The following is a 16,002-nucleotide window of genomic DNA, read 5'->3' on the forward strand; positions in this document are numbered from 1 at the left end:
TCGACCTAAAAGGAGAGTATGTTGAAAAATAAAACCCACTTTGGCCAAAAAAACGTCTCCGTGTTTCATTTTTCAGGGACTTATCAGACTGCCTAGTAGTTTAACTTTTACCCAAGTAGTGGAATTCTCAATTAAAAATGATTTAAAAAATAGTTGAAGTTTCTACCAAAGAGATGAATTTTCAACTAAAAATATAAATCTTCAAAAAAAAAATGATTTCTCTACAAAGTGATTCAACCAAATCTATCAAAAATAATAGTTCAATACTCAAGCAAAGAAGAATATTTTTGGAATCAAAGCTTGCATTTTATATTAAAAATTATATCTACTAAAACAGATAAATTACTAAATAAAAAAATAATTAAAAAAAAATCAATTAACATTACTGTTAGAAAAAGATTTTAGTTCAATCTTCATGATAAAAATATGAATTTTTAAACGAAAAATAAGTTTTTACGAAAAAATTGAATTTTGCATCCAAAAAGAATAAGTTACAAAATAATAGTTGAACTCTGTACCGAATAGTGGCATTTTTACCGAAGAAGGATGAAATTTGTACTGCTACAAATGAATTTTTGATACAAAACGACCATTTTTTTTCAAAAGTTGAACTTTCTTCCAGAAAAATATTTAGTTTGTTTTTCAACACCGAAATATAATATTAAACAAAAAGGAAATTCTCTAGGAAATAGTTTAATGTTTAACAAGACCGTAAAATTTTTAACCAAATAGTTGAATATTATTTAAGAAGGATAAAATTTCTTTGAAACACATGCATTTTTAATTTAAAGAGATTTTTTTTAAAGTAGAATTTTTATTCAGAAAAGATTTCAGTTCTTTTTTCTGCGTCAAAATATTAAATTTAAACAATAATTCAATTTTTTACGAAATAGTTATATTTTCAACAAAATAACCAAATTTCCAACCAAGAAGTATGACTTTTCAACAAAATTGTTCAACTTGAAATCAAATTTCTGCTCAAGGAGGTGATTTTTAAAATAAAAATATTAAAACTTTAAAAAAAAGCTTAAATTTTCAAACGAGGAGTTGCATTTTGATTCAAGAAAGAATGAATTTCTTCTCACAAATATCAATTAACAGGTGAACTTTTAAATTAGAAAGACAAATTTTCAAAAAAAGAGATGAAATTTCATCCAAAAAGATTTCAATTCACGTTTCAACACAAAAATAGGAATTTAAAAGAAAGTAAACTTTCAGAAAAAATATTTTTCATAGAAAAAAGATTTCAGTTGAGTTGTCAGCAATAAAATATGAATTTTAAACAAAAGCCTAATGGTCTAAGAAAAGAGCTGATTTTTTTAACAAGCAAGACTAATTTTTAACGAAACAGTTAAATTTTCAACAAAAAAGAGTTCTCTTCATGAAAACTATTGAATTTTCAACTAAATAATAAAATTATAACTAAAAAGATAATCGTCAGTAGAAAGTTCTTGGGAATTCATAAATTTAAAATTTTAATTAAAGTACATTTCCTAAATCCAAGGAATTCTATTGGTCCGAAAAAATTCAGGGATTTAGAAAAAAAAATTGGCAAAAGTCAAGTTGCAAGTTGAAAATTTTATTTTTGATCCTTAAAGTCAAACGCTTAAAAATGTTGGAACTTAGAATGTCACTAAATAATTTGTAATTCTATATTATCAAAATTGAAGAATGTTAAATTGTTACTTTTCAAAAATTTGAAAGCATAATTTGTAAATCTTTTAAATGAAAAGGGTTTTAATTTTGCAAATTTCCAATTTAAAATGATACAAATTTCAAGTTTTACAATAAAAAATTCTGTAATCTTAATGCTTTAAATTCATTAATTTTCAATTGAAACGCTTGAAAATTGTAGAAATTTGGATTGTAAATCCTTAAAATTAAAGCGTTTCTAACTTTGAATATTTAAAAATAAAAAATCTTGCAAGTTTTAAGTTTTGCAATTAAGAATTTTATAGTTGGGATGACTTACGTTACAAAATTCTTCTATTAAGAAGATTTAAACTTGACAGCTTAAATGTTGATCTTAAAAATATCCAAATCATCCAAATTTAGGAATTTTTATTTATACTTTTGTAAAATTTAAGAGTTTTTAATTTGGAACATTTACAATTAAAATTTGTCTAAGCTTCATGAAACACTTAAAGTTTTGATTATATAAAAGTTGGATTTTCTACTCAAAAGATTAATTTTCAAGTAAGAAGATTCATTTGCTACCGAAAAAGATGAATAAAAATTTGGAATGTTAAATTCTCTCAACCGATGATATGAATTTTCAACTAAACGAAATTGAATTTCCACAAAGTAGTTAATCTTTTAGATTAGTAGTTGAATTTTCAACATAAACGAGATGAATTTTTAACCAAATAGTTAAATCCTCGACTAAACTCGATTAATTTTCAAATCTGGGGATTTTACTTATAGCCCAAATGGAGTCACCAATTGATAATAGTAAAAATATTATAGCAACAGCACAACGGTTCTGTTCCGAACTAAACGACAGCAAACCGGCGACTGTTCACTTACCGACAGACGATAATGGTTCGTATCGGTGCAAATATTCTGCTAGTCGGTAAGGTAGGAATCTGGGAATATTCTCGTTTAATTTGATGGTGGTGCTTCTGCCTATGGGAATTCCCAAGTTATAGAACTGCCTAGAATTATATGTTCATAAATAGATGAATTTTCTAACCAAACAAAACTTGTTCAAGAAAGTAAATGTTGTCACCAAAGTATTGAATTTTCCACGAAAAATGTACGAATTAATATTTCAACACACATTTTTAACGAAACATTTGAATCTCCAACCAAGACTTATTACTTTTCAACTAAAACGGTTGCATTTTTAACCAAAAAGAGCGAAACAAATTAAGTTTTTACTCAAAGAGATGAATTTAAAAAAAAAAAACAATGGTTGTTCAGGAAAGCAAGCACATTTTTACTAGATTGTTAAATTTCTAGCAAATTCGTGGAATTTTAAATCCGAAAAGATTTTTCAACGATACAGTTGAGTTTTCAACAAAATAATTAAATTTCAACCAAATAATTGAATTTTCAACCAAAAAAGATAAATGCTTGACCAAAAATATTATAAGAAAAATAGTTACATTTTCACAAAGAGATGAATTTTTAACCAAAATTATAAATTTTCATCAACAAAAAATGGATTTTTAACTGAAAGAAATTAATTCCTTAGAAAATAGTTTAACTTTTAAACAAGTAGTTAAATTTTTCGTATAAAATTAATTCTGAACAAAAAATGCTATATTTGACGTTTCAACTTAAAAATATTTTTATTTTTTTTCAAAAAAAATTAATTAACCAAAAAGACAATTCAAAGAAATAGTTGAATCTTTAACGAAAACAGATGAATTTTTAACAAAACAGTTGCATTCTTAAACAAAAAAGATGAATTTTCAACCAAATAGCTTAATTTTCTTCCAAGAAGATTAGTTTTCTACAGAAAATTTTTTTTAACAAAATACATGAATTTTTTAACCAAAAAGATGAGTTTCCAAATAAAATTGTGGGTTTTCAACTAAAAAAATTAATTTAATATAAAGTAGTTCAGCTTTTGACCAATTAGTCGAATTTAAAAAAAATTTTAAACCACATCATTGTATTTTTAATCGAATACATTTTTTCCACCAAACGGACAGATTTTAAACAAAAAAATATGAATTTCTAACTAAAATGATGGATTTTCAACCAAATAAATTAACTAGTAACAATGTAGTTCAACTTTACCAAGTAGTTATACTTTCTACAAAAATGTTAATTTTCAACCAAATAATTCGATTTTCAATAAAAAAAGATATTTCCTCAACTGCTCAATACACATTTGTATTACGGTATAATATTTATATCATATTGATATTAATCCATATTAGTACAAAATTAAATATTTAAATTTTATATTCGATAAAAATGTTTAAATGTTTAAATATTTTAAATTTACCCGCCTTGATACTTGAAACTTTGGCTTAAATCCAAATAAGAATTTATTGCTTACAGGCTATATTTAATAATAATAAATATACATGATAATATAATAATTGTTATTTAATGTTAAATTACATTTTTTATTTATATACATAAATGAATGAATGTAAAATTTTAATAATAATTTGGCTGTAAAAAATTCCTGCTTCGGTGCATTTTGCATCAACGGAAGGAAACTCTTACCCCATTGGCTGTTAAATGTCGCCAACGGTGGTGGAGTTACCAAACTTTGATACAATTTCATATCGTCTTTCGATTCTTCCATGTTGATTGATTGCAATTTAATTTTTAGCTGTCTCTTTTCTTTTCAGCTGCACCTTAAACATAAAAAGTGTAATTTATTACATATTCTTAAAAATAAATACAAAATCATTTTAAATTTGGCGCCAAAAAATCGAATGCATCTATACTAATTTTGGTAATAAATCGGAAAAGGGGTGTGATTTTCCCTAATGAGTTGAAGATATTTCCAAGGTCATTTAACATTTTGACCTTATGTTCAAACTCAAAACTGAAATCAATTCTGTTTAAACATTCAAGTGCTTTAAAAACTATAACCTGAATCTTTTTTTAATTCAAAATGAATTATTTTAACATGTAATGTTTTAAAATTTTATTTACAATTATCTTGCGGGATAGTTTTCTCTGTTTTACAGAATCCGACTTTTCTAGGTTCGCTTGAAGCGATCTTCGCGAATTCCTGACGATAGTCGGAGCATTCCACCCTTTCGTCCTTTCATTCAAGGTCACGCCAACCAACATCCAGTTCTGCAATGAGACACCGATCAAGGTCGGAAAGTGAAGCGAAAATTTTCCCACAATTTTAAAACATCTCAGAAAATACTCACATTTTTGATATTTTATTTTCACATGTTACTTTGCAGCATTAAATTGCCTAAATAAAAAATCTTTATATTTTTTTCAAACCACGCGCCAAAAAGGTTGGGATATAATTGATGACAACAAAATTAATGAGCGAATCAGATTTCAAGTTTGTTATTTACAATATTTTAAGGGTACTTTTCACGGACCTCGAATGGGCATTATTCGTTGAATTAATATTCCACATAAGAGTTCCAATTTAGGTTCTCGGCTAATGAGATTTGCCATAAACCAACAAGGTAACTAGAAATGAATCCTCTGTAAAATATTAATTTCAAAATTAATGCAAAATCCATGCTCCGTGAAAAGGTACCCTTATAGTTAAAAGTTTTCCCTGTTTTTTCGTTTCTACATAACTTTATCAGTTAAAGTTAAAGTTAAAAACAACTTTAGCAAAATATTTTTGTATCTCCTCAGTTTTTTAATCCTTTAAAGTGGCCTTGAGAGAAAATAAAACTTTGAAGGGTACCATTATATTTGAAATGTTGTAGGTTATACAAATGAATTTTTTTCACATTAAGTTCATATCTACGTTATTAGTGCCTACATGCGCATGTATTAATTTAACCACAAACATAATATTAATGTAGATATGAACTCAATGTGAAAATTGGTTTGTTTACATCCAATTATCATCTAAGTTATTTGTATATTTATGGCCCAGATCTCGAAACCTACGGTGAAACGACCCTTTTGGCGCGAAATTTGAAAATACATTTCTTGCTGTTCGATTTGATTGTCGTTTTTCATCAATATGTTTGATAACAATCATACATTCGAGAATGTATTAAGGAAGAGTGAATTTAAAAAAGTATCAATTTGGCGCTCAATTCAAAAATTGGAATTATTTTCATCTAAAATAAAGTGTTTAAAACTATTTTTCGCAAATCATAAAAATCCGTAATATTCCAAACCTTCTTTTGATGATTAAAAAGTGAACATTGTTATAGTAAAATTTAAAATAAATGTTAAATTCAGTAAAATTTGCCACGGGTTTTATATTTGCAGCGAAACCGATCGTACTGCATTGTCCTTAGAATGTAGTTTGAGGCGAGCCTGGTTGAGCCTGGTTGATTCATTGGTCGTTTTGGACTTCTCATTCGCCGAGCGAGGAGAAATGTGTGCTGAGATGATTGTAGCTAAGGAAAAGAAAAACTACTGGGAGCTACGACCGACAGGACTGTAATAAAACCCTGCTACATCCAGAATCCCCTTAGCAACAAAGGAATTTAAATATCTTTACTACATCTTTTAAAACTTCGAGACAAAATCAACGGTTCTGAATTTTTAAAGTGAATAATAATGATTTTTCGTATTAAAACCACTATTGAGGATCAAAAATTGTCTTAGAAAGTGGGCAAAAAAGTAAGCTTTTAGTATTTATATTGCAATAGTTATAAGCAAAAAACGAAAAAAGATAAATAATAAGTTAAAGTTAATTAATGTTAGATTGTGTGGCCTATTATTCAAATTTCACGCCAAAATTAAATATCTTTGAATTATTATCTCCGAAAGAATCAAAAGCTTCTGGTATGAAAGTCAGCATTTAGGATTAACAATATTTTGAGCAAGTGGCGAAAAAATTTGTAATTCCTTAGTATAAATATTGCAAAATTATAAGAAAAAAAACGAGAAAAACTTCAATTTAAAGTTGCATCAATATTAGAATTTGCGGCCTCTTAGCAACAAAGGAATTAAATTTTTTCTACTACTCCTACTCAAACCCAGTATTTAAAAAAGAATATTTACGAAGGATGTAGAAAAAACAGTTCGTAAACTTTTAGTATCAATATTACAAAAGTTATAGGCAAAAAAAATAATTAAATGAAAGTTGAATTATTGTTAATAATTATCATTTCAGAAATGATATATTTGTAATATTGTCTCTTTCTGGAATTTTATTTTATGTTTTCCTCTGAGAAACAAAGGAATTTAATTCTTTTCAATATAATTATTCAAATTTGGTGCCAAAATTAAACAACTTTTTGCAGTTTTTTCTTGGCAAGTAATAGAAAAACTTTATCGCAACTTTAACATTTAGGATCGAAGATTTTCTGAGAAAGTAGACGGAAAACTTTGTAAACTGTTAAAATAGTTATAAGCCAAAAATGCAATTAATTGAAAGTTAAACTATTGTTGATAATATTATAATTTCGGAAATTTTCTATTTGGAATATTTTCTTATGTTTGAGTATTTTTTTTTTTTAATTTTTGCCTCTAGCAGAAAAGGAATTTAATCCTCCTTGCGATAACTATGTATTTAAATTTCGCGCCAAAATAAAAAAAAATTGATCTTTCTGAATCTTTTTTTCTCGGCAAGTAATAACAACTTTTCATCTCAAGACCAGAATTTAGGAGGGAATTTTCTGAGGAAGTAGAAAGAACAATTTGTAAACTTATAGAGTCAATATTACAATATTTATAAACAAAAAAGAAAAACAATTAACTGAAAGTTGAATTATTGTTGATAATTTTATAATTTCTGAAATTATCTATTTCGAATATCTTTGTTTTCCGAAATTTCATTTTAATTTACATTTTTCTCTGTAAAAAAACGAAACAACCCAATTCATCAAATTTCGCATCAAAAGCGAACATCTTTATAAATTTTTTTTCAACAACTAATAAAAACTTTTTGTTTTAAAACCAGAATATAGGATGCACCATTTTCTGAGTGATTACAAAAAATCTTTTGAATACTTTTAATATTAATATTGCAAAACGTTTAGAAAAAAACCAGCGTCCAATGGCGCGTCATTCCAATATTTATAAGTACAAAACAATTAAAAATGAAAAAAATTAATTGTGGGGCTTCCAAGCAACAAAGGACTTTAATTTTTGTTACCAAAGCTATTCAAATTTTGGGCCAAAACAAAACAAATTTTTAAAAAATTCTCTGCAGGTAATAATAACTTTTCGTTTCAAAACAAGAATTTGGGATAGATCTAAGGAAGAAAAAAGAATTTTTTTGTAACTTTTAGTATCAATATTAAAATAGTCATAACAACAAATAATGAATTGAAAGCTTAATTATTCTTGAAAATTTGATAATTTCGGAAATGTTCTACTTTTAATATTTTATTTTCCAGGAATTTTATTGCAGTTCTTTTGCCTCTTAGCGACAAACGAATTTAATTTTTTTCCCAAACCAACAACTATTCGGATTTCGCGTAAAAATAAAAAATAATGAACTGAAAGTTGAATTGTGCTCGCATATTTTATGATTTTAGAAATGTTCTTTTTCGTCAATTTTATTTTATTTTTGCTTCTTGGAAACAAAGGAATTTAATTTTTTCACAATACCTATTCACATTTTACTTCAAAATAAAAAATCTTCCTAAACTTTTTTCTCGGTAAGTAGTAATGTGGTTAAAAAAAACTGTAACTAAAACTTTCGTTTAACTTTACATAAAAGGTTTTCGCTTCAAGACCAGCATTTACAAAGTAAAATCTTCGGCGGAATTAGAACATTTTTTAAAAACTTTTAGTATCAATATTGAAGGAGTTAAAAGCTAAACAAAAAATAACTATTTAAATTTCGCGCCAAAATCAAGCATCTTTCTAAATTTTTTTCTCGCTAAGTAATAATAATTTTACGTTTCAAGACCAGCATATATGATCTGAAATTTTCTGCGAAAGTGGAAAGAAAATTGTTTTAACTTTTAGCGCTAATATTAAAAGTGTTATAAGAAAAAAACGAAAAAAAAAGAAAATAAATTGAAAGTTGAATTAATGTTTGATCGTGGGGAAGGGTAATGAGTGTAATTTGGATAGAGGGGGAATCTGAAGTGTAATAAATTCGTCAGGGGGAGTAGAAAGGTCGGTGCGATTAAAGTTAGCCGTTCAAGTTGGCTGGCTGAGAAATGCATAAGAATGCTGTAGGCATCCGTCTGCCACCCTTCTGGTACTTTTGCTCACGAGTCACCGGGTAGAGGAGCATGAAAAGTACAAAAAGAACGTTAAACAACGTACGACCTTGACCGGAGTCTGCGTCTGTTGGCAGGTACGTCTGCTAGTGTAGCTTAAAGAAGTTTCGCTATAGTGCGTTCTACAGGGTGTCTCATAATGGGATTACGCCTGCGAGGCGAAAATGCAACCCGCTTTACTTAACCGATCTGAAAAAAGCAATTTGCGCCTGTTTAATCTTTTTTCTGGTACTCTAGTGAAGGTCGGGTTGCCGAAATTAGGAACCATTAGTAGAAAACCTTCCCCGCGTTCGGTCGCCTTTATGTTTATTCTGGAAAAAAGTTGATATATCGATTTGATTGATACATATTTTTGCTAGTGAGTTTATTGGCTACCTCAACCCCCCCCCCCCCCCCCCCCCCCCCCCCCATATTTGATATCTTGTGACTAGTTTTTTGGAAGCTGTGAGCTTCTAAGACCGGACCTAGAATTTTTAGATATTAATTAATTTTCTGGATCGTGGGAATGAGGGGAATTCTGAATTAATTAGGGTTCATGGTACAGATAAAAAATTCCGCAGGATTTACTCCTTGGAACGTAAAGATAAGTTTTCAAGGACGCTACTTTCACTATCACTTGCCTCGACATTGAATATCAAAGGTTTTCAAGAATACAACGAGAGAAGGAAAACCTTGAAATAAATTTTGCAAAAAATAAAATATTAATTTTTTATTATTGAATTTGATTAGTTGAGTGATCAAGTATAATAACATGTCTTAATATATCTACTTGAAACAAACAAAAAATACCATAAAAATTATTATAGAATTTTAATTGGAATTTAAGATCAAATTAATTTTAACGCTTGTTATTGACTTTCGAGTTGAATAAAATAAAAATTGCTGCTGTCACAAAAAACTGAATGTTCATGAATTAAGTCGATTATGGTGAATGTCCGTGACTGACGAGACTTGATTTTGAGGTAAAAGGATACAAAGCGAAAATACATCGACGTAAATATGAAGGTTTCTTTGCCCTTAATTACAGATAAATTCAAACTGAATGTCTGCCAAAAAATTCAAATATTTGAAGCAAGAAAACGAAACTAAATAAAATATAAATTTTAATTAAAATTTTTTTAAAATTAATAACTCATCCTAAAAATAATTTTGCATTTTCAACACTCTGTTGGAACTGGAAATATTAAAAAAGAGGAAAATTGGGGGATGACCAATCTCAATAATTTTCTACCTCTTGCTCAGCTTTTCGTGACCTAGGATCTTTATCTCTTTCTTCACTTCATTCTATCTCTTTAATATAAATTTGAATCCTTCCCAATCTCTTTTTCTACCTTTTGCAAATGAGTACTCTTATCATTCTCTATCCCTCAAAACTCGAGAATCGGAAATTTATTTTAAAAACTAATTTTACGTCGACCATGTACCAGAAAGACAAGGTAATATCCATTGTATACACGATTTTCTGCGTCTCTATTTACAGGTCCGAAGACTTATTTCACTTGTGGTTACATTTACCATCAGCCACCTATCGGCAAAACCTTGAGGTAGAAGTGGATAGATAAAAAATAGGGCGAGAGAGAGGGAAGGGGGAGAGGGGGGGGGGAGACATAAATTTCGATTGAGAGAGAGATAGAAAAAAAGAGTCGTTTATAGATACGGTATGGGATGAGGTGCAGAAGAGGAGATTGAAAAAGATAGATGGGAATTTAGATTATGGAGACAGAAAAAGATTGACATGAATTTATAAAGGAGAGTATGAGATAGAGAAGAGGTTATAGAAAAAGATAGACATGAATTTTCAGACGAAATGTCGGAGGCGATGAGATAGAGAAGAGATTGAAAAAAATAGGCCGGAATTCAGATTGACAGTATAAAAAAGTATTGACGTACATTTATGAAGGATGGACTGAGATTGAGAAGCAGGTATAGAAAGACATACACATGAATTAGAATTGAAAAATGAATAGAAAAGATAGACTTTAATAAATTGATTATACGATGTGATAGGGAACAGTATATTGAAAAAGATAGATGTGAATTTAGATCGATAAAGAGATAGAAAAATATTGACGTGGATAGATGAAGGATTAGATGAGATAGAGTAGAGGGAATGGAAAAGGGGAAAACTTAAATTTAAATTGACAAAGAGATAGACAAATATAGACTTTGGATAGGGCAAGATAAAGAAAAGGAGATGGAAAAAGATAGAGGAAAATTTAGATTGACCGAGAGAGGGAAAAATATTTGCGTGGATACATAAATGATAGGATGAGATAGAGAAGAGGGTATAGAAAAAGATAGATGTGAATTTAGATTGATCGAGATATATAAAAATTTACGTTAATAGATGTAGTATAGTATGGCAAAGGGAAGAGAAGATGGAAAAAGATTAACGTGAATTAGATTGACAAAGAGATAGAAAAAGCTTGACATGAATAGATAAATGATAGTATGAGATAGAAAAGAGAGGATTCAGAAGGATATATGTGAATTCAGATTGACAGAGAAATACAAAAATTTTGAGATGGAAAGATGAATGATAGGATGTAGTAGAGAAGAGGGTATTGAAAAAGATAAACGTGAATTTGGATCGAACAATAGATAGAAAAAGATATACATCGATATACGTATGATACGATGAGATAGGAAAAAGGATATTAAAAAAGATAGATGTGAAATTAGATGGTCAAAGAGATAGAAAAATATTGACGTTTATAGATAAAGGATAGAGTGAGATAGAGAAGAGGGTATTGAAAAGAATATACGTAAATGTGGATTCAAAAAAGGAAGAAAAAGATAGACTTTGATAAGAATAGTGTGAGATAAAGAAGAGAAGATTGAAAAAAATTAATGGGGATTTAGATTGACATTGAGATAAGAAAAATATTGATGTGAATATACAAAGAACAGGGTAAGATAAAAAGGAGGAAATTAAAAAAGATGGGCGAGAATTGGGATTAAGAGAGAAATACAACAATGTTGACGCGGTTAGGTGAAGGATAGATTGAGAAAGAGATGAGGGTATATAAAAAGATAGACGTGAATTTAGATTGACAAATAAATAAAAAAAAATTTATGTGAATAGGCGAAGGATAGGATGAGATAGAGAAGAGGGGACTGAAAAGATAGACGGCAAATTAGATTAACAGAGATAGAAAAAGATTGACATGAATAGATCAAAAATAAGATGAGATAGAGAAGAGAGGCTTGAAAAGGATAAACGTGAATTCAGATTGATAAAGATATATAAAACTTTTTATGTTGATACATAAAGAATCAGATGAGATAGAGAAGAGGGAATTGAAAAAAATAGACAGAGAAAGAAATACGTTGATGGCTGTAAGATACGATTAGATAGGGAAGATGAGATTGAAAAAAAGAAGACTTCTTAACAATTATTTTTTAAGTTCGCTAAAATTGGTCCCTATTATAAAATGTAAACTGAAAAGTATAATTTGAGCATTTTCATTTCTATATCCTAGATTTCATATTTCCCATTGCCCTTAATTTCAGATTTTTCACTTTTTATTTTTTTCGGATATCTTACATGTACAAATACTAGAAATCTAAGTATGGATAGAAATAAATAGCCAGGTGATAATTTTCATTTATATTATTCAAATTCGTCGTTCATTTATAAGTTTCATTTTTAATTATGATATCCACATTTTCCACGTTAAATAAATAAATAAAGGAAAAAGAAGAAAAATACAGTTACAAATTTCACTAATTTCAATCAGTGACTGAATTCTAGCTATGAATAATTTATTTGGACGTTGTAAAAATTAACAACTTGTGATAAAAAAAGTCTCAAAAAAGAAAATATTATAAAACTTCCGACAGTTAATTTCTATTACTGAATTTGAAAAATTCGAAGATAGTAAAATCCGGGTTTCTCTTTATTGCAACGAACCTATTTTTTGAAATCTCTCTTTTTTTTAATATGATTATTTTTGCAATAATTAAGAAAACAGTTATAAAGTTTCATAAAATATGACCCTTGGCACTCCTAAAAAGTATGCAAAATTTCAGGGTAAACTAATAATTAGTTTTCCCAAAAACTTATTTGTTATTAAAAATTAGACTTTTTTCGATGGAATTTTTACATTTTTGGCCGATAGGATATGACCTAAAGTTGGTTATTTTATGCTCTACAGGAGTTTATTTTTATTAGTTTATTTATTTTTATTCACTTTTTATGTATATTTTATTATTTTAGTTTACATTTTTATTAAATGGAATTATTTGATTTTATTTATCATTCTATTATTTAACTATTTTTTAGTTGTTTATATTCCGTATTTAGCTGCGTTTTCTAAAATTTGCATACTCCCCCAACTCCATTCATCAAAAAAATCTTACTGAGATTTTTATAAACTTAGTGAATAAACATAAATATAGATTATTTTAAGCAAATAATAGTGGAACCTTTACAGTATTTTACAAGTAGTTACAAATTTTAGCAAGAAATTATAGTCTTCGCATTGATACTCTACAATAAATTTTATAACAAACAATATTGAATATCATTAATAAAATATAAATATATTATAAAATAATATTCAAATATACATTTTATTATATATTATCATTTGATCATTAATTTTGATGATGTATTTTTTTAAATCAAGTGAATTTGCGAAAATTTTAATTTGTTCAAAAACGCGCGCGTTGTTCAACTTTATTGCTATTTATTGTATGTTATTTAAAAAACATATTTCTGCTAGAAATATTTTATAAAAATAAATATGAAATATTACAAATTAATACTAATATATTATAGACTATACAAAAATATTTAAAAGAAATATTATTATATATTACTATATATTATAATGATGTTAAAATTTCTTCTTACAAATTTAAGCAAAAACCAAACGTTGAATTGATGATATTTATTCTTATGAACGGAATTTTTTGCGAAATTTTTTTAATTTGTACAAAAAATGACAATTTTCGGAGTGTTCTCCTTTATTTAATATACTGTATATTATTTTAAAGTACTTTTACATGGATATTTTATTATAAATTTAATAATAATAAAAATTAATAAGATATACATCATATAGTAATATTTTTGTATAAATTTTATTATATATTATAATGTTATAATTTTAAAATAAATTTTTACAATGAAAAAAGTATAATTGATCACCTCTGTTTGAAAACGAAATGTCTTCTATTTCAAGTCAAATAAAAAAAATCGAGCAATATTACGAAATTCCTAAAATTTTTACAAAAAAATACAATCTGGGCGAAGAAGGCAAATTCTTTTAATGCGCGTATTGTTTCAGTTTATTATAATTTATTGTATATTATTTTTAATACAAATTTTTACCAGAGATATTGTATAATAAGATTTATCAAATTAAATATTTAACGATAAATAATAATAATACCTTAAACATTTTATAATAATATTTATATATAAATTTTATTATATATTATACTAATGTTATATATTTTTTTAATTCTACGAAAAATGGTTAAAATAATTATACTTTTTTTTTTAAAAACAGCATTTCCTCTTTTGAGAGTCGATTAAAAAAATGGTAATAAATCTTCTCCCCGGATTCAAGTCAAACGATCTTGTAAAAGTCTTGAATTTACAAATTTCAGTGAAAATTGTAATTTAAAAAAAAACAGCATTCTTCTTTTTAGAGTTAATTTAAAAAATGGAAATGAATCCCCTCCCTGGATCGATATCGATTGATCTTGCGAAATTCTTGAAATTTTTACAAAAAATTACATTTTTTGCATTTTTCTACTTTATTTTAATATATTTATGGAATTGGAACGGTATAAAATAAAGCAATGTAAAAATAAGTAATATAAATCAATTGAATACAAATTTAATAAAATTAATAATATTACAATTTTCGGAGGGAAATTTAATAAAAATAAATATTAAATATTGCATAGATAATGAATATTAATATATTATAAATTATACAGCAATATTTTCATTTCAATTTTATTATATATTATAATATTACATTTTTATCCAATAAATTTTTTCAAAAAGAAATTTATTAAATTGATCATACCTCTTTTCAAAAACAGCATTTTTCTTTTTGGAGAACAAAATTACAACTTTCGCGAAAATTGTGTTTTTTTAAATGGGTTCATTATTCTGCTTTATTATATACATATTGTTTAAAAAAATAAATTTCGACTTCGAATATTTTATAATAAATGCATAAAAATAAATATTAAATAATAAATATTAATACATTATACAATAACTAGTAATATTTATATAGCAATTTCATTATATATTATTATAATGTTATAATTTTTAAAAGCATATTTTTGCAAAAAAAATTTTTAATGATAATACCACTTTAAAAAAAAAGATAATTCTTATTTTTCGGGTAGAGAAAAGAAATACTCTTCTTAGATCGATATAGAGAGATCTTGCGAAAGCCTTTAAATTAAGAAAAAAATACAATTTTTTCGAAAATTATAATTTCTTTTATATTATTTTAAAATTAACTCCTACTACGGATATTTTATAATAAAATTAATGAAAATAAATATTAAATGATAAATATTTAAACAATTATAAAATTATATATAAATATTATTATGTATTATAATAATGTCATAATTTTTTACAATGTTTTATCACAAAAAAAAGTTAAATAAATCATACCTTTTTTTAAACAGCATTTCTTCTTTTTCGAGTCCATTACAAAAAAAAAACGGAAATAAATCCTCTCCTTGGATCCAAATCGAACGATATTGCGAATTTCTTGAAATTAAAAAAATTACAGTTTTTGGCGAAAATTGTAATTTTTTAACAACACTTTATTGTAATTTCTTTTATATTATTTTAAAAACAAATTTCTACTACGGATATTTTATAATAAAATTAATAAAAAGAAATAATTAATGCTTATACAATATATAATAATATTTCTATATAAATTTTAATATGCATTATTATGTATTATAATAATGTTATGATTGTTATAAATATATTTTTGCAAAAAAAAGTTAAATTGATCATTTCATTTAAAAAGAACGGCATTTCTTCTTTTTAGAGTCGATTAACAAAAATGGAAATAAATCCTCTTTCTCTCTCTGGATCCAAATCGAGCGATGTTGCGAAATTCTTGAAATTAAAAAAAATTACAATTTTCGCGAAAATTGTAATTTTTTTTCAAATGTATTGTATATTATTTTTAAT

The sequence above is a fragment of the Belonocnema kinseyi genome, chromosome 1 (assembly GCF_010883055.1).
Source record: "Belonocnema kinseyi isolate 2016_QV_RU_SX_M_011 chromosome 1, B_treatae_v1, whole genome shotgun sequence".
NCBI classification, from domain to species: Eukaryota; Metazoa; Arthropoda; class Insecta; order Hymenoptera; family Cynipidae; genus Belonocnema; species Belonocnema kinseyi.